We start from the raw sequence: 21,850 nt of genomic DNA, 5'->3' as shown, positions 1-21,850 counted from the left end.
CCTTCCTTGTCCAATTTGTTCCTAAAGACCCATTTGAGACCAACAACCGAAGCATCTGGAGGAGTTGGAATGAGGCGCCAGACTTTGTTCCTTTCAAATTCGTTCAGTTCGTCTTGCATTGCTTGAACCCAGTCAGAGTGATCGAGGGCAGTGTTAACTGTCTTCGGTTCAACTTTTGATACGAATGAGTTAAACATACAAAACTCAACTTTTGAGAATAAGGATGTCTGTTTTGCCTTCAGTTGTGATCGGGTCAGAACCTTCTCAGAGACATCGCCAACCACTTGAGAGATAGGATGATCTCTGGTCCATTTGGTAAGAGGAGGGTAATTCGGATCAAAGGTTGGGTTTAGTTCAACATTGATCATTTCTTCTGGCTCAGATTGGCTATCGTAATCAAGCGTCATATCATCATGCTCCCCCTCGATTGATGAGCTTTGAGAAACTTGAGGTTCAGGGGTTTCTTGTGGTGCTAAGCTTTCAGGCGTTGAAGCACCTTCGGTTGGAGAGGTACCTTCGGTTGGAGAAGCACCTTCGGTTGGAGTTGTAGAACTTGGCTCCCCCTCAACATGAGAGCTTGGCTCCCCCTCGACAGTGGCATTGTCAGATGGAGGTTCATCAGGAGTCGATCCTCCTTCATTCATTCTCATTGCAGCTTCTTCGACAATTTGCTTCATGTGGTCAACCTTGTTGTCTGCTACACCTGCTTCTGAGAGAGAAGCTTTCTCTGGTTCATCAAAGAGCTCCATAAATTTCTCGTATAAATTGGCGATCGAGACTGTGACTTGGCTAGTTTGAGGAAAGATTTCCCCAGCGGTGTCTTCTTTGGCCTGCAGCTTTTTGACATAACTGTCGTCAAAGGTCACATAGTATGTCTCTTCAATTCTTCTCGAACGCTTGTTTAGGACCATGTATGCCTTGGATGTGAGAGAGAGTAGCCCATAAAGATTCCCTCGTCGGCTTTGACATCGAACTTGTTGCGGTGTTCTTTAGAGTTAAAGATGAAACACCGTGAGCCGAACACATGGAAAAATTTCACATTGGGCTTTCTGTTGTTTAGTATCTCATAAGGTGTGAGCGTGAATCGCTTGTTGAGATAAGACCTGTTCTGTGTAAAACAAGCAGCAGAAATAGCGTCAGCCCAAAAATAAAGAGGTAAGGAAGCGAAACTTAGCATAGTTCGGGCAGCTTCACATAAAGATCGGTTTCGTCTTTCGACAATTCCGTTCTGTTGTGGTGTGTAGGGAGCTGAGAAGTTGTGACTTATTCCCTTTTCTGCAAGAAATTCTTCAAACTCTCTATTCTTGAATTCAAGACCATTGTCGCTTCTGATGTTGCGAACGACCTTCTTGAGCTGTACTTCAATCTGCCTGATGAACACTTTCAGCTTATGAGTCGCTTCGGATTTGAGCTTTAGAAAGAACACCCATGTAAATCGTGAAAAGTCATCAACAATAACAAGAATATACTTGCTACCACCGATGCTTTCGATAGATGAAGGACCACACAGATCGATATGAAGTAATTCGAGTGGTTCAACAACTTTTGTGTTAATTATAGATGGGTGACTTTGACGACTCTGCTTCCCCATTTCGCATGCAGCACACAAATGATCTCTGTCGAACTTGAGCAATGGAAGACCCCTAACATGACCTCCGGTGACAAGTCGGTTGATATCTTTAAAGTTGAGATGAGAGAGTCTTCGATGCCACAACCAGCTTTCGTCAGATTGAGCTCTTGATAACAAGCATATAGCTGCGTTTCCTTTGATAGGTTTAAGGTTTAAGGGAAACATTTCACCCTTTCGCTCCGACTTGAGAATTACTTTCTTTGTCTTTTTCTCAATAATTTCAGAACCTTCATCATCGAATGAGACTTTGAGACCTGTACCTACAACAAGTTGAGATACACTGATGAGGTTGTGTTGAAGTCCTTCCACATAAGCCACCTTCCTTATAGTGAAGTCACCGTTTGTTATCATCCCGTATCCCTTTATGGTGCCAAAAGAATTATTTCCAAACTTGACGTGGCCACCATTTGCAAGAGATCTGTATTCCCGGAGCTCCTCTTTCCTCCCTGTCATGTGACGTGAGCAGCCACTATCGATGTACCATTCTTCGTCAAACTGCTCGTCACTTATAACCTGCAAAAATTAAGCAGATTTAGGAACCCAAAGTTTCTTGGGTCCACGTGAGCTTTTCGTGGGAACAGGAACAGTAAGAGAGATGTCAATTAGATATGTTTGTTTTATGAGAGTTGTTTCATCTTTCCTTTTAATGGTAAATACTTTTATCTTATTAGGATTGGGTGCGTTCGGTTTGGACTCTGGTTTGGATTCATTGACCTTCTGTTGGCCCTTTTGTTCAGCTGACGAATGAGATTTTTGAGAACGAACAGAATTAGCTTTAGAGCAAGATGGAGATGAATTGGTGGAATTAGAAGAATTAGATGAACTAGAAGGAGTGGGTTTAGATTGAGAGGACTTCTTGGCTGGAGACTCTAGGTGACCCTTTTGCTTTTGATCATTGGAGGGACTGACCTTAGAGTATTGATCTCTTCTAACTTCAGAACTGAACGTTTGCTTTCGGTTGGAATCGTTCTTTGAACCGAACCTTTGCTTTCGGTTGAGGTCATTCTCAGAACCGAACCTTTGCTTTCGGTTGAAGTCATTCTCAGAACAGAACCTTTGCTTTCGGTTGGAATTTTCTTGTGAACCGAACCTTGGCTTTCGGTTGGTATTTTCTTATGAACCGAACCTTAGCTTTCGGTTGTTGTGACTTTCAGACTTTTTGACAGGATTGTTTTCATACTTTAGATTCTTGTCTTGATGTGAGAAGTATGCATTCTGGGATTGCCAGAATTGTCTCCTTTCAGAGAGATTCTTCCTGTATCTTTGGTTCCTTTCTCTCTTCTTATTCCTCATCTGCTTTGGTTGATGATGAACATTAGCTTTTGTTTTCGGTTTCTCCTTGGCTGGTTCCTTTTGAACCGAAGGAGTTTTACTTTGTGCCGAGGGAGTAGAGGGAACGTCTTCTTTTGCCGAACTTTTATCCTCCAGAGGAATGTCTTTCGTACCACTAGTGCTAGGCTCGTCGAAATTATCCGGTTTATTCAAGGGTTCAGGTATGTATCTACCTTTACTCATCCAGGAGGTTCTTTCAGATAAGCCAACCGTTTCGTTTGCATTATCTATTGGAGCAGACCAGAAGTACTCATCACAGCCATCATCATTGTCTTCGTTTACAATTGCTGTGAGTTCAGCTGTCTGATGTTCGGTTACTCCAGTCACCTTGTATACTTGATTCGGAGTGGTCCTGACCTTTTGATACACTACTGCTTTCTCTGCCAATATCGGGGACTTTTGTTGGGACAATCGAGCGAACTCTACTGAATTTTCAAAGATAAGATTCTTGTGGTTTTCAGGTTCGCTTTTAACAAATTCTGAGCAGTCAACCGTGTCCTCTACAGAAATTTCACTCATGTTGTCGTCTTCGTTAAGCTCAGATGCATTTTCAACATCAATTTTGTTTTCTGAGCTTACGTTGGCGTTTAAAGAATCAAATTTTTGTATGGTTTCGGTTCTCAGTTTAAGTCTATCATTTTCATCCAAAAGATTTTTAAGCATGTCCTTGTGGTTCTTGGATTTAATGAAGGACTCAATTTTGTCCAGTCCATACATGTAGGTCGGATTGACATCATCAGACGATATCACACTTTCACAATTATAGGCTTCGGCATCGATTTCATCCTCCTTAAACTCAAGGAAGGGCAAAATCATGCGATGGATCTTTTGGCCTATTTCACAATCTAAGTGAAGCTGAGTAATATTAGAATAAAGACGTTTTGCTATTAAACAAAAAACATTCCGCTGTTTTAACAACTTTAAATTATCTCTTTGTAAATAAATGTTTTCGTCTTTAATTTTAACTATTTCAGACTCCTTCAACTCGATCCACATACGCCGCTCCTCACTCTTCGACGCCGCCCTGCTTAATTGATCAGTTAGGTTAGAATTTGTGACTCGAGTTTGAGTTAAGCTACTATCTAGATGAGAAATTCTTGTATTAACATTTTTAAGTTCTTTCTCATATGAGGATTGTGGTACTTTAAATGAAACAAAAACCGATTGTACCTTCTTTATCAGTTCATCAAGCTCATTGAACTGCTGGCTGAGTGGTTTGGCCGTAAAGCACATGTCCTCCTGCACCTTCGGTTCCTTGCTTCCACTATCGGTGTTGTATCCCCTCATCTGAGATACATCAGACACCATGAAGCATCTTCCTCCATTGCTTTCCTCCTTTGCCACATAAGCCTTTCCATGGGTAGGCTTTCTTACTTCATCATCTTCTGAGTCGGTAGACCAAACTTCCGTGCTACCGAACTCGTCATCATTAACCGAACCCTGCACAATAAGAGCATTAATAGAAGGGTTAGCGGTAGAATTCTTCTTTCTCAACTCATCCAGCCTCTTCTGCAACACAACTTCCTCATCCATTCCATCATCCTTTTCAGCCATCTTCTTAAGGACACAATCCTTAGCATAGTGGTTTTTCCCACCACAGTAGTAACAGCTTACTCCGGAATCGCCATCCACCTTCGGTTCCTTCTTGGGCTCTTCAACTTTCGGTTCATTGTTAACTTTTTCTGAACTGTAACTCCCCTGCCAGTTTCGGTTTTTATTGCTGGGGAATCTCTTCTTTATGAACCTCTTGGGGTTAGACACCATCATAGCATAATCTTCAGACGTGAGATCATACTCCTCCAAGTTAAGGTCTTCATCCTCCACCGCAGCTTTACTTTTTGATAGGAGGGCCAACGAACCAAGGCTTGAAACAACGTTTTTCTCCTGCAGTATAATATTCTCCTGGGACTTGAGAATACCCACCCGTTTCGCCAATGAGTATGATTTGAACTGCTCATGGGCTTTGACTGTAGACACCACTGCTCTCCATTCAGACCTCAGACCATTTAAGAATGTAACCTTCTGCTTGATAAGCTTCCTTTCGATGTCATGCTTGATCATCTTGCTGAGAAGATGATTGAAGCGATCGAACGTCTGGGTCACTGTTTCTACGGCTCCTTGCCTGAATTCTCCAAACTCAGATAAAAGCAAGGTTTGGATAGAATGTTCAAGATCCTCGTCTGTAGAGTACAGTTCGCGAAGTCTATCCCAAACTTCTTTTGCCTTCGTGCATGAGCTGACCAACCTAAAGGTGTCGGACTGAAGGGCAAATCTGATTAACCTTAACGCCTTGATATTGCACTGGAATTTGTCCTTTTCGTCTTGTGCAATATCTTTAACATGCTTCAGCAGATCGTTGTACTCCTTTTGAGTTTTAATAATCCTGGACGTTGCTGAATGAGAAAACGGTCCATTAATGATAGCTTCCCATATGAGATATCTATTATCCTCAGATCCTATCACGTAGTCTTCGAAGTGATGCGCCCAGACTTCGTAGTCATGGGTATATAGGATTGGAATCTTTGTCGTCGAACCGATGCTGTTGGAGATATTGATAGGATTTGATTGCGACTCGTCCATTATGATCGAAAAAACCTGTTAAAAGATCAGACTTGTAATAACTCAGATTAGGGCAAAACAATAAATATCAAGATACGTCAATAATGAGATGACGGCTCAATAAATATTATTAATTGCGGAAAAACCCTAATTGTAACCTTTTCACAGAAAAGATGTGTATCGATTACACAGCCTCCTGCTCTGATACCAATTGATGAGATTTAAAACCTTTAAATCTATGAAGATCGATTAGATCTCAAACAGGTAAGTAAATATAAAACTGTAAGAACACGAAAATAAGAACGAGACAAGATTGAATCAAACGTGTCGAATGATTAAACAAAATCCTCAGAAGAGCTCGATTAAGAACATCAACTATAGAGGATTGGTAGGTTACAAGAACGATTAAAGAAATCTGTAATGCTATCGTTACTCTCTAGATTAATCTCTAAAATCCTTAACCTAATATGCATGCAAGCCTATACTTATATATTAAACATAAAAGGCTCACGGTAGGACAGGCCCAAACCGGAGTACAAAATAAATAAACTATCGAGCCCAACGACGCAACACTTCAAAATAATCTTCAGCCCAACAGGTGGTAAACCGGGAAGTTCTTCTGGGAAGATGTCGGGAAAGTCGCGTACTTCTGGGATGCTCTGGATGTCTTTCAGTTCTTGACTGGTATCGACGACGTGTGCGAGGAATGCATGATATTCCTTTCGCAAGCTCTTCTGGGCTTGTATGCACGAAATGATGCGAAGGCTCGTACTAGGTTTGTCGCCATAGATAACTAAGGTTTCGTTGTTAGGAAGGTTAAGACGAACTGCTTTTTCAAAGCACATGATGTCGGCGCGAAGAAGACTCAACCAATCCATGCCGATGATAACGTCGAAACATTTAATTTGGACTGGCATGAGGTCTATCTTGAAAGTATGGCTATCTAAAGTTAAGGTACAACCTACGTATATGCAGTTAGTACTCTCCGTTTTCCCGTTAGCCATTTCTACCGTGAATGAATTATCTAAAACACAGGGTTTTTGTTTAAGTAGTTGTGCAAATTTGTGGCTTACGAAACTTTTCTCTGCTCCAGTATCGAAAAGTATGCAAGCATATGAGTTATCTAGGAGAAACGTACCAGTAACTATCATAGGATCAGCTACCGCTTCCTCATGGCCTAGGGCCATAACTCTTCCTACTCGTCCAGCCATCCCTGCTTTAGGGCAGTTCCTCTTGTAATGGCCCACTTCACCACAACCGTAGCAAGTTTGGCCCATACCGGCGTTAGTAACCTGGGCGGCTTGAGCTGTTGGAGTCTGGCAGAAACGGGCTGTGTGCCCCTTCCTGTTGTAGTTAGAGCATTGAATCTCTCTGCAAGGTCTGCGGTGGTGGAAGCTGCATTTGTTGCACTTTGGGAGAGACCCAACATAAGTTTTTGCTGGTAAGGGGTTCGTAGGGACAACGGGAGTAATTGTGGCAGCATTGATTGCCACAAATTGTTGTCTCTTGGAGGATCCTTGCGAAGCCCCTCTTTTTCTCTTAGACCACCCTTTCTTGTTGATGTTGTCCTTCTGTGGTACAGATGCAGGGATTGTTGGGTTCTAAGGTTTCCGGTGATCGATGAGAGATTGTGTCGGTTCCTTGGCGCTATCGAAGGTAATAGGCCTGGAAGCGATCACACTTGACTGGATCTGGGGCGACAGTCCCCAGATGTATCTCTCTATCTTTTTGCTTTCAAGAGAAACCATATCAGGACATAAGTTTTCCAGATCACTGAACCTGTTTGTGTAGGTCGTGATGTCGGATCCAACCATTTGAAGACCCCAGAATTCCTGCTCGAGTTTTTGTACTTCACCTCGAGGACATTATTCTTTCATCAGCATGTCTTTCAACTTTTCCCAGCTGATGGAATACGCCACCACCAAAGTCAGATAGTTAACATGGCTGTTCCACCATGTTAGTGCCCTGTCAGAGAAGGTACAAACTGCAAACTTGACCATGTTGCCTTCCTGGCAAGCACAAATTTCAAAGACGGATTCCATCTTTTCAATCCATTGTCTCAACACCATAACACCCCCAGTTCCATTAAAGTTGCGGGGTTTGGCGTTCGTGAAGTCCTTGTTGGTGCATCCTCGAGGGTGTCCATGGCTTTCTCCGTGGTTCGAGGGAGGTGCACCTGTTCCTGATCCACTAGGGGCAGGAGCGTTGATTGCTGACACAGCAGCTGCAACTGCTGCTGTGAAAGCTGCCTGGAACATATTGGCATCGAAAGGATTAGGTGGTTGAAGAGGTTCAGGTGGTGGTGGAGGTGGTGGTATCGGTGCTTCGTTGTTTGGGTTACGTCTGGGATTCCTGCGTGGCGGCATCTTTAACTATACGTTTAAAAGATGACGACATGGATAAGAATAAATGATTAAATGAAGATGACAACATTTGGATAATAATTTCCATCAGATTAGATATCTGTCAATAATACTGGAATTACAGATGTAACAAGTTTGGGAAAAATGTCCTAGAAGTAGGCCTTACATCAGCCAAGATGGAAAATTTTGACATAATTAAGACTAGATCAAGACCTAACAGGTCTAAGATTTATAAAGATAGCAAATTAGACCAAAGTTTTTACATAAACTAGGTTATATCCAAAAGATGGGTCGACGAGATTCTATCGGCGACGAGAACTGCTAGCATGAGTTCTTGATCCTGATAGTAGACGTTCCATGTCTCCATACGTCTGTCAGCTCTCACTTGTTGAGCTCGAAGTTCCCTAACTTTAGCTTGAGTTTCAGCAAGTTCCCACTGCAGATTTGCATTGCGGACCAGAGTCCTTTCATGAGCAGACTCCAGTTGGCGAATGTGGACAGTGTTAACGCCAGAGTTGGCTTCAATCTCCACGACCCAGTCAATAGTTGCTTGACCCAGTATCGTGTTTCTGGAAATTCTGCGAACCATGATGAGTAGGACCCTATCAGCAGAACCTCCTTCAGTGAGGTTGTAGAAACTTTGGTCTCCATTGTAGGGAATGGGCTGACCTTATTCCTGACTCCATCTAGTCAAGTTAGTGGCCCACAGAGGTGTGGGTCCTTGAAACGCAGGACGGGGGGTTCAGGTTTGGGTTTTGAGCAGCTGGGGGTAGGTTGTTGACTTCCGGCTCCGAGTCAGAACTATCGGAGAAACCCTCAGCATGGTGATCATCCAAAGGGATTGGGTGATCATCTTCTGGTTTTGCCTCTAGCCAACCAGCATTGCCTTGGTTCGGGAAGTACGTATCGCCGTGGTGAAATCCAGCCATTAAAATCTACGCGAGAAAAGGGATATAAGAAATAGCTAAATAGACGAACTAATTAAGATAATTACAGTAAGACCAAATACCCCTATGGTATTTCTTTATGGTTGTGTTGGTAAGTTTTTAGACTTGTTGCCACATCACAACCATTCTTGGGCATATGCTAATCACTCCTCGGACCAGCATAGTTGATCAGGCTATGCCATTCCCAAGACTGACCATATATCCCCAGGCTTACTTGTGATATTCAACAATCGTAATACTTTTGTTCTTGTCATTGTGACACTGATTTTAGTATGAATGCAGGCACGTATACTTACTTAAATATTTTGTTATTTAAAAGTATAACTCTTAGACAGAGTGTTTTAATCCCCATGTATTTATAGTTAGTATATATTTTATGGGTTGATATACTATATTCACTATAAACAATGCTCTGATACCAATCTGTCACACCCCAAAACCACGAACGGCGGAAACGTTCAGGGGTGGAGGACGTCATGTGAAGTATCACAACAGTGTAAAATAGTAAACAAGCAACAACATCATCCATTGCATTATAAGTAAAGTTTTAATACATGTGTGTTCTTTCATTGTAATAAGACACCAAAAATATATAATCAAAATAAAAGACGAGACTTGTCTGCTCCGTCTTCTCAAAAACTGGCCTCCGTACCTGTCTACTGATGACCTGAGAATACAAGTTATTTTGAAAGAGAGTATCAGCTTTAAAGCTGGTGAATTCATGAATATTTAAGTGTCATTGTCTGGCTTTGAAAAGTTGTTTTAAAATTCATGTAAAACTTTAAATAAAAATGTGTATGTAAGTATGAAAAGTCCTAGAAAATCCCTTATTTTCTATTATTATGAAATGTAGTCTTTAAACAAGACCCGACTGTTTTGTAAGTAAAATGATAGTTTTTCCTACTATTGACTAGTACTAAAGTACTTAGTCTAACTCATCGTTTATGTGAACATATCACAAAATAAAGTAAATCGGAAAAATATACTCGTGTAAGTGTTGTCACTGGGTACTAGGACTAACATAACATCACAATAAGCGAAATAGATAACCTATTGAACATCCAAAGATTGTCCAGAAAAGTATTAATGTAAGTGTTATCACTGGGTACTAGGAGTAACACAACATCGCAATAAGCGAAAAGTATAACCTAATGAACACCCGAAGATTGTCCAATTGTCCTCTGTAGCAGCAGCAGGTGGGTGGAAGGGTTAGTCCCGATATCGATCTACCTAATAAAAATAGTAACCATAGACCTCCGTAGATGGTCATCGACCACTGGTGCTAATCAGCGGGGTTCAGAATGGTTAGTCCCGCCGAGATATCCCCTTTGAACCGGGATAGGAAAGATAATTTATACAGAAAATACTAATAAATCATCCTCACAAGTTGAGATACAAGTATCCAAGTAAGTGAATACAGGATAATATATCTATGTAACAGTGTTCATGTATGGTATTCATGTAAGTGTGTTCATGTATCAGGTAAGTATATGTAAATGTACTCATGTATCAGGTAATGTACTGGTGTGGACTCATGAATGAACTAACTCTTGTGTGATTCCTTGTAATAGGAATAATGTTTGATATCTTCAAATTATTCCTATGATAATTTAATGAAAGGTAATTGGTTGTTCAAGTAGGTTTATACACTCTTACTACTCAAGGGTGTGGGAAACTAAATGAAAGATGTAAACTATAACACAATACATATATAAGATTATAAGTGTATATGCATAGTTTAGTTCACGAATGTAAAATGGTTTTGTAAGACATTTAAGGGTTTTGAACAAATATAAAAGTGACTTGATGTCATTTTGATAATCATTTCAAAAGTAATACATTTGATAACAAAGTATTTTAAAGATAGAAAACCATTTCATGCATCACATTTTGTAGTATGTGAAATTTGTTGAATGAAAACACAGTTATAAAATACATATAGATGATTTAATAACATGCTGTTTTCTACTTGTATCCCCCCATTAAAGCATTTAAAATCATTTAAAATATTGATTAGGGTATGAACTCAGCTGTAGATGGTGATTTGGATGAACTGGACGGTGTAGGATTGTTAGGTGTCAAGTGAGGACTTGTACACACTCTACGATCCTAATGAACATATAATCACACATATATGCACTCAATTAGTCTTAAATTACTAATTGATAATGTTAAGACATCCTAGACATAATAAACACTTTATATAAGTGTTTTAAGCCCTAAGGATTGCATCTAAGCTATTGCGGGACAAGGCACGTGTGTTTAGGGTTCCAAAGGACCCCATATATGAGTTTACTCTCCATATACCATCACACATGGAGTTTACGGTTGTAAAATCTTGAGTTTACGGCCGTAAACTCCAAGACTCAATGTCTTTGGTTGTTTTAAGGTGTTAAATAATCCCTAGAATTATTCCAACTTGGTGGTTAAGTCCTTGGAAGGGTTTAATGCATAGAAACACTCCTTTGAGGAGTTTACGGCCCGAAGGCCATTTCCCTTATAGTTTGCGGCCGTAAACTCTTAAGGATGGGTGTTTTTGATGTTTTCAAGTCTTGCATATGCAGGATAGGTTCTAGACTTTTATTCCAAGCATATGAAGGCCTTAGGCACACTTTGGTTCCTTTGTTTGATGTTCACGGCCCAAGAACCTTATTAGGGCCGTGAACTCACTAAAAGGGGTGATTTTGATGCGTTTTAGTCCTTCAATTAAGTGGGAACAATTCCATGTAAATGTCTAGGGCTTTAGGTGCCTTAAAAGCACCCTTTGATCCAATTTATTGGAGTTCACGGTCCAAGATCATCTTGGGCCATGAACTCCCATGTGTTTGTGTTTCTTGGTTGTTTTCTTGTCCCTAATACACATATATATGAGTCTAAGGCAGTAGCATAACACAAAGGTCGGTCTAGGCTTTGTTTCGGGAGTTTACCGCCCAAGAACACCTTGGGGAGTAAACTCCTCAATCTAGTTATTTAGCCATCTAAATCATGTTATAAACACATATTAAGCTTTCTAACACTACTAGAAAGAGGTACTCACGATTTGGGATAAAAACCCGAAGATCCGTGGGAGAGAAAATGACTTTTCTCTAGTTGGAAATGCGAATAATGAATGAATTTGGTTCAGAATTCTATTTATAGTCCTGATATATTTTTGGCAGAAAATATTTTTATTCCTGAAATGATTTCTCATATAACAGAGTGTCTGAAAAACAGTGTTGCACTAAACCCTAGTGCATTCACTCTCCTGATACCTCCTGAAGTGTAAACCCTGAATTACTCAAACTTGCATGAAAAAGTCTGAAAATTAACTGAGACTGCTATAACTTCTATTGAGGTGATATAGTTTGTACAGAATGGAAATTTCGGGTTGTCACATTCTCAGCCACTCATTTAATTTAAGCATAAAACGACACGATGGCAAACTTGTAAATATGTTAATAACCTTCAATGTCAAATACATAACTATAGAGAATTCGATAACAATTCGTTCATCCTCAAAATTTCTCCTCCAACCTTCAACAATCATCCAAATTTCTTCAACTAAACCATCATCAATGTCATCCAGTGTTAATCAATCATCAATATTTGTAGCTGGGAGGTTCACCGTTCAAGACAAATTCGCAACCCAAATTCATCAATTTCATCGATTTGTTAAAGTTCATAACGGATTTAGAACTGGAATTGATTCGCAAACGAAATCAGTTGGAATCGAAATTTCTTCGTTGTTCATTAAATTGGAATCGGAGTTCCGGACTCGCAGTCACAGTCGACATTGAAGGACTCAGAATCGGTACTCACAGGTCCCAATCTGATTTTCGGAAATCAAAATCAAAATGAGAAATCAAGCAGACATAGGATGTCGTATCTGAAGTCGAAATCGGAAGTATATGATGATCTGGAATTGATAACTTGATGTTTTTAACATTTTTAAAATAGTTAACTTGTATGCACTCCAACTGTTTGATGAAATACATAAACTAAATTACCACGTTATATTCACATATGAATATGTTTTCTCACCTAAATAATTATATGATTATTAAAAACACAAAACAAATATGCAAGTCTGTATGTCATTCATATATGAATAACATATAAAAATTATATATATTTGTGAAAATACCTTCTCATATTCATAACTGAATATATTCACAAGTGAATATACCTTGTAATATTCATATGTGAATATACTGTGTAATATTCATAACTGAATATATCATCTTATATTTACAAGTGAATATACTATGTAATATTCACATGTGCTATACCATGTAATACTATGTAATATTCACATATGAAAATATCATTTAATATTAATAAGTGAAGACACCATCTAATATTCACAAGTGAATACACTATGTTAATATTCACAAGTGAATATACTATGTTAATATTTACAAGTGAATGCATCATCCAATATTTAAATATGAATATATACTATTTTTATTATATGTTATATTTATATATGAAGGATACTTAAATTGTAAAAAAATAATCATACTTTTTATTCATAAGTGAATAACGAATGTATTGCAATAAAACCTGATGCATTTTTATTCACTTATGAATAACGATAACCGAAAATATAAAAAATTTAAATTTTTTATTTTATTTTAAAAATATATCAATATGGATGTTTATTTTTAGAGAAAAAAAATCATGAATTTCGGTATATTTAAAATCATTTTTCGATAAAAATAGTTTCTTAAAAATTAAAAAAGAAAAAACAAAAAAAACTATGTTTTTGTATATATTAAGGTAATAATTAGCATAGTTTACGGAAATATGTTTTGTTGGAAAACACATGTCTATTAATTTCTCATTTCCGCTGGTACAACGGAGGCTTTTGAGACAAAAATAAATGAGTGACTGAGAATGATTCCCCCATTCTCAACCTTTTTTTTTTCAATTGAACCCTCCCATATATATATATATATATATATATATATATATATATATATATATATATATATATATATATAAAGTCTCGTTATTTTAAGAAAATCATATAATCTGTCATCTGTTGTTCAAATATAAAAAACTGACTTTTTCGTTAATTTGGGCAAAATGTTAAATAATCAGGATTTTTGTGTTAAAAAAAAGAAACTTTTACGACTTTTTAAAAAAAATCCAAAATAATGAGACTTTTTTGCATTAATCCCGGTAAAAATATGCCAAAATATATTCAAGACAACAATAAAGGTAAGCTTATAAATATGTTACTTAATTTGTAAACAAATGAAGTATATTTCTCTTTTGTGTAACAAATATCGGTGATTTTAGTGTTATTAGATATTTTGTGTAACTAGAATTAATATGTAAGCTATGAGGTTTATAATTTGTACTACATATTATACACTCGGTGTCTGCGGAGTGCACACATATATAAGATCGAAATATAAGCCGATATGAGAAAATGATGGGGGCCAAGGGGGCTGTGCCCCCTAGCAGGGTCCTAGGGGTAGCACCCCTAATGGGGTGCAAGGGGTTGATCCATTGGCGGTAGTCTCAAAAGGTCTTTGGAAATTTGAGTTAGGATCATAGTGAGTGATCCGAATTCTAGTGAGTGATTATGGTAAAATTGATAAATCTAGTTAGTTGTGGAACCATTACTCATGCCATTAATTTCAGGATTACTTGACTAATTCAAAAGATGGCAACCTTAATCACAACCGTAATTGTCATTTATAACTATGGTTCTTCTCCTTGAGCCGTATACACTCTTTCTTAACACTTATTCTTCTCTTACAAACTTAAATTCTTCTATCATTTTGTCTTATATATTTGTCCCTAGATTCATAAGTATCCATTTGAATTATCCTAGATTAGCTTTTTTGTAACCCATATATAGGGTGGAAATATAAATTCAGAAAGCAAACATGCACGGTCGATAAGGAATCCAGATTTCAACCCTAAACCTTAATGTACCTTTACAATCAAACTGATATTTTCTGTTTGGTGGAGGTGGCGGTGACAACCCGAAATTTTCTATTTTGTTCAACCTTCACTTCATTAGAAGTCAGAACAGTTTCTGCTAATTTTCAAGCTTTTTGGAATAAGTTTGAGCATTTTAGGATTAACACTTTCGGAGAAATCAGGAGAGAGGATGCCCTAGGGTTTATTGTACAACAATAGAGTTTCAAAAACTTCAAAAGTTTGGAGTTTACGGCCCAAATGGTATTTGGACCGTAAACCCTAGTGACTATATATATCTATATATATATATATATATATATATATATATATATATATATATATATATATATATATATATATATATATATATATATATATATATATATATATATATGGCACTTAGCCATTTTTAACACTTTTTCACCATTTCAAAGTTAGAACTCAAATCCTCTCAAGTAGCATCCGACTTTTCCTCCTAGATCTTCAGCTTGTAAGTGTTTCTAGCCTTATTAAGTTGATATATTACTTAATCAAGTGATCTAACACACTTTCATCCGTGAAATCATTCCAAAAGTGTAGATCTTCATGTTTCACCAAGAACACACACTGGTGTTCTTGGACTTTTAGCACCTTTTCAAGCCTCTATCTAGCAAGTACTTCTATCTTAGAGTATCTTAAGGCTTGTTACACTTTCATACATCAAGAAATCACCCGAGAAGCCAAGGATCAAAGGTGTTTACGGTTCAAGATAATCTTGAACCGTAAACCCTAATAAGGGTGCAAAGTGTGCCCTAGCTCCTTCCTTATGCTTAGGACTTAGCATAGAACCTTTCCTTGATGAGTGTAGCACCTGAAAAATACCAAAACCCCCCCTTGATTATGGGTTTACGGTTTGAGAATCTCCCAAAACCATAAACACTCCCAAGGAGTGTTTGGATGCCCATAACACCTTAGTAAGCCTTAGATATTAGCATGGAACCTTACACCATTGAGTTATGGACTTCAAAATTCGATTTGGTACTTCTTACCATGAGTTTACGGCCATAAACTCATGGGGAAGTGGTCCCCAGGCCGTAAACACAAGTTAGGGTCATTTTTGGACCTTAAACTCACTTAGCCTCTTGTTAAAGCTTTGGAGCACTTAACCACTTAAGTCTTTATAGTTTTAATCCTTAGTTGGTGACCTAATTGTGAGTTTACGGTCAGGAGTAAACTCCCCTGGATCGTAAACTCCAACAAACATGGTCCATTGACCATAAACTCCCGTATAAGGCCTTGCACTCCTTTGTCGCAACCCAATAGCCTCCTAACACTTTGACCAAAGTGTTTTCCTAACATTAGGATGTTTATAAATGATTAATTAGTGTTATAATCACTAATTATATATATACATATGTCTTCATATGTTATTAGGATCATTGTGTGTGTCTAAGTCTTCACTTGACACCAAGCACTTGTCCGACACTTCAATCCGATCCGCTCACTGCATATGTCTTCATACCCCTTAAATTGACCTTTTAAATGTTTTTAAATGCTTTTATAGGGGGGATACAAGTTGAATCATGCTAGTTATTAGATCAATCACATGTGATTAACACGTAGCATACAAATGGATTTACTACTCTTTTAGCTGTTTTACCAAACAGATTACTTCAAATGGCTTTCCAAAAAGTTTTTACTCATTTAAAACTCTTTATCAAACTTTCTTTCATACCGAATGTTTCTTTCCAAACTCTGTTACAATTTTTTTTTCAAACAAAGGTTTCCTTATGCTTTAAACTGTTCTTATCAAACAAACTGCTTTCAAATCGTTTTACAAAACTGACATCAAGTCATCCTTTCTTAGTTACTAAAATTTTCAATGGTTTTTACAAAACTTCTTTCATACTTTTATATTGTCAAATTCATGCCTATGTATGTATAGTTATATAAGTAATGTTTAAAGGACTTAGGAAGGCTAGTTCGCTTTATCTTCTTTTCCTCGTTGGGATGTGGCTTTAGGGCATCGATTATCCGTCTGAAGGTCGTCTAACTATTAGTTATATATTATGTATACAAATATAGACATAAAAGTTCTATCAGTCAATTCAATACCCTTGGGTAGCAAGGGTATACATTTAGGTTCATACGTACAAGTCATATTACTAGTAAGCTACAATAGGCGTAGTTTAGGAAGTTACTAATACTATTACTAGAACAAGAAATCATACAATGAGTCTGTTCATTCATGAGTCCATAGATACATCAATATGAAGAGATACTTTTTCACAAATACATCAATATGAATAGATACTTTTACATAGATACTTTATGAAAGATACTATCACATATTATATGTGTAGATATTATTATATTACTATCTTTACTTTGTGACACATTCACATAAACGATGAGGTAGATTAGATCTGTCTTTCCTAGTACAAAAGGGTACTATAAGGGACTAACCATTCCTATAACCTCTGTTAGCTACATCGGTAAATGCACATCTACGGATGTCTACGGTTGATACCATTATAGGTATACTTTAAGGGACTAACTCTGATGGGTTTTGAGCTTTGTAACACTTCCTAAGTGTACATGCAACCCTAATAACCTTGGATCTATGTTTGTCTAATTATCATGCAAAATTGTTTTTCCAAGGTTATGAACCTATCTAGCATACATGGGGTACAATTATCTTTGTATAAAAGATAGAACTACATACCTTGTTGTTGAAAGTGTTCCTTGAAACCTTGTGTGCCTAGCACCCCAAGTGTGATGCCTCAAATGCTTCACACAACACCAAATGCTCTTGGAAAGACTTTAGAGAGAACACACACTTCTTAAAATCGGCCTAGCCCTCTTGTTTCATATGTGTAACCGACTTTGGTGGAGAATGAGACTCTTATATAGTGTTGACACATCTAGGGTTACACCATGTAAACCTAATGTGTCATGACTCTTCATTTCCATGACCCATGGGTTTGTAACTCCCATGGAGCTTCCTATGGGTGGAACCCAACTTGATAATCCATGGAGCCTCTTAGTCCACTATACAAGATATGGATGATTTACATAATCAGCCCATATATTTAATTAGTTATCTTTGGATCACTTAATTAATTCTAAATTAATTCTTGATCAAACTAATCAAATAATATTATTAATATATTAGAACTTATAATATATTAATAATCTCCAAGTGTTATTTCTCTCATTTAGTCTATCCAATTGCATGGTGCCATGCAACCCAAATGGACCATGCCGGGTCGGGTCCAGTACTGACCAGAAATAGTTATGGACTTAGACACCTTATCCAACAAACTATTCCTACACCCAGCTGTTAGCAACAGAGGTAAATGTACATCTACGGATGTCTATGGTTAATACTATTCGGAAAATTGCTATGCCGTGTTTATCCTAGTACCAAAGGATAATACTTAAGTTATTAGCTCATTTCCTTTATTTTGTGATACATTCACATAAACGACGAGGTAGACTAATACTTATATAATTATATTATTACCTTTATTTTGTGACACATTTACATAATCGATGAGGTAGACTATAGTTTTATAATAATAGTTAAACAGGGAAAAACCGTCACATTTACGGTGATGCGTACTTTCAAAACATTCGGGTCTTGTTAGAAGAGTACCTTTTATACCAGTAGGAAATATGAGATTTTCTAGGGTTTTCACAGTTATACTATATGCTTCATTAAACATTCTCCATTCTTTCATAGCAAATTATCAAAGTAATGACACTAAAATACTTATGAATTCACCAGCTTTATTGCTGATACTCGCTTTAAAAATAACTTGTATCCTCAGGTCAACAGTAGACAGGTACCGATGCAAGGTTTAGAGAAGATGGAGCTCGTTCAAGACTCATCTTTCATTTTGATTTATAATTTAGTGTCTATTAAACATGTCAGAACACTTGTATTAAAATTATATTATTAATGCAATGGATGATGTTGTTGCTTGTTTACTACAATTCATTGTTGTGATACTGTACATGATGTCCTCCGCCCCAGAACGTTTCCGCCGTTCTCGGTTTTGGGGCGTGACAGATTGGTATCAGAGCATTGTTTATAGTGAATTAAGTATATCAACCCATAAAAGATATACTGACTATAAATACAATGGGATTAAAAATACTCTGACCAAGAGTTTATACTTTAAATAATAAAATATATAATTAAGTATACATGTCTGCATTCATACTAAAATCTGTGTCACAATGACAAGAACAAAAGTATTACGATTGTTGAATATCACAGGTAAGCTCGGGGATGTATGGTCAGTCTTGGGAGTGGCATAGCCTGATCAACTATGCTGGTCCGAGGAGTGATTATCACATGCCCAAGAATGGTTGTGATGTGTCAACAAGTCTAAAAACTTACCAGCACTACCACAATGAGAACATTAGAGCAAATCATAAGTCTAAAATACTATGGGAGTATTTTGTGGTACTATAATTACTTACTTGAGAACTAAAAAGATCTTCATTACTAGGTCAATAATTGCTAAGTGGGTACACCAAGGTTATATGCTACTAGGATGTCATAGACTTAGAATCTGTGAAATTTTTGCTTTACCCCTATTCCTTGTGAATTTGGAGTTAAGGTCACTTATTCGAAGGTCTATCCTGTTTTGCGTACATATAATTGGTATGCACTTACAAATAGTGATGTAACTAATGAAGATTATCTAATAATTATCTAGATAGTTCGTCTAATAATTATCTCCTTACGCCAATTCTCGTGTAGATAACATGGCTGGACTCCATCCCCACGACAACCCATACCTTCCGAATGAAGGCAATGATGGATGGTTTGGAGAAGAACCCGAGAATGATCACCAGGTTGAAGATCTTTCAGATGGTGATAACTTCGAACCCGAGGTTGAGAACCTACATCCGGTAGCTCCCATTCCAAATCCTTACCCTCGTCCGGCTTTTCATGGCCCGACGCCTCCTTGGGTAGAATGCTTGGAAGCATGGAGCGAAGATCAAGATCAACCTATGCCGTTTAATGGAGACCGAAGCTTCTACAATGTAAATGAAGGGAGCTCAGTAGACCGAGTTCTACCAATCCTGATCCGTAGAGTTGCCCGAAACGAAATTCAGGGCAGGACGGCTCTCCAACGTATCGAAGAGGTTAAAGCCAACACAAGAATGCATACCATTCGCACCAATCGCCTTGATCATACAAGTGACAGATCTGAGAGAAACCATGAGACCCTGCTACAAGCACCAGCTGAAACTCGAGCCGAAGTCATAGAGCTCTGAGTACGCCAGAGGGTGTACGAAAGACACCTGCTTGATATGGAACGTCAACTAGCTGAACTAAGGGTTCACCATAGGGGTGACCGTCGCTAGTAGGAGATGCTTTACCTTCTTTCTTTGTTTTAAAGAACCGTGTTCCTGTCTGTGTTCTGTGTAGCACTTTTATATGTGACCACCTTGTACTGTAAGTACTTTTAGTTAGACCTTTATGCCGTCAAGGACTTTTTACTCCAGATGTGATGTAAGACCTACTACCAGGTCAAATTTTTCCCGAAGTGGTTACATCTTAAACATCGATATTATTGACAGTCGGCTAAGTACCATGTCACTCTTTGTTCAATTACCTTCTTTGGAGTCTATCTGAAATTGGCTTTAGTCAAGTCATAAGACTATGGTAAATTAACTCCTGAAACATTTCCAAGTCTCTTTCAAAGGTTGGATCATATTATCCACCAACCAATAATGCCTCGGCTTGGACGACAAACGTCTTGAGACAATTCTACAAAATTACTTCTACTCTTTACTAGGACTGCATCATAGGGATGTAGGTCAAACCTTCACGAACATACTTCTATTCCGTACTACAACTGCATCATAGGGATGTAGGTCAAACCTTCGAGAACATACCCTTACTATTTTCATGAACGATCGGACTACATCTAAATTCAACCATATTAGCTCACGAACTCCTTTTCTTTCGTGATACAGAATCATGTCGTCATCCGGAAATAGTCAGCCGAACAACGAAGCCCCTATCTTTCATGTCGACGCCGCTACTTTCCAAGCCGCAATAACAGATGTCGTGTCAGCTTTCCTTGCACACCTCAGCGCTGGTAATGCAAACAAGACTGACAAAGGGGTTGACTTTTCTAATCGTTGTAACGATCCGGGAAATCAACAAAAGGTAGCAGTCGAAAACACCCAAAGCCACAACTCAAAGTTTGAGAAACGAAAGCATCAGACCCAAAAGAAACGCAAGCGATATGAGGGAACACTCCTGAAGTGTAACAAGTGTACCTATCATCACAAGGGAACTTCCGAGTGTTGCAATGCATCACTTGCAACAAAACGGGGAACATTGCTCGTTTTTGTAGAACCATCCCTACCAACGGAATCAGCCTAGCTTGCTATGATTGTGGTGAAGCCGGGCACTACAAGAGGAATTGTCTAAAAAGGAAGATCAACGAAAGCAACCGTGTCCACATAACTCCGACCCGACACTTCACTTCCACCACCAATGCTAGTACTAGCCAGATATGTCAACAATGCGGTGAGATTGGACACTTCAAGAAGGATTGTCCAATAACAAAGAACTCCGGCGCAGACGGGAGAATATTAAGGATCACTGCCATAGGAGAGTCTACTCCGGCCCCATGTTAATGTAATTATGGCATTTCGTTGTAACAGACTTATAAAATGTTCAAAACTTGTGCAACTAGAGTCTTATCTTTTGCGAGATCCTGTTAGTAAAGGGATTGTCGTGCCGCGTATACACGTCTTTTGTAGTATACCTAGTTCGCAGCAATAGTCTTGTAGTAAATCTATAGTACTTTAACTCTGTTAAAAGTTGCAATGTTGGGTTTTGTCTGTAACGCCTTATGTTCAAATCAAATGTCTTTAGTTCCCGTATGACCCCGACATTATCATACAACTAGAGTCCACTTGATCCCCGCAATACAAGTTTCATGCGCACATCTCTTTCTTCAAAATCGCCTTTCTAGCGGAGCCGTCATTCTTGAACACCGAAGTACTCATGCATGGAGTACCTCATATCTCTTATCCTTTCCGAAGAAACCTCCCCGAAGTACCACTCGTACAGTACGTCAAGTTCA

The sequence above is a fragment of the Lactuca serriola genome, chromosome 1, assembly GCF_051521515.1.
Source record: "Lactuca serriola cultivar US96UC23 chromosome 1, Lser_US96UC23_V15, whole genome shotgun sequence".
NCBI classification, from domain to species: domain Eukaryota; kingdom Viridiplantae; phylum Streptophyta; class Magnoliopsida; order Asterales; family Asteraceae; genus Lactuca; species Lactuca serriola.
Note: the sequence above shows the minus strand (reverse complement) of the source record.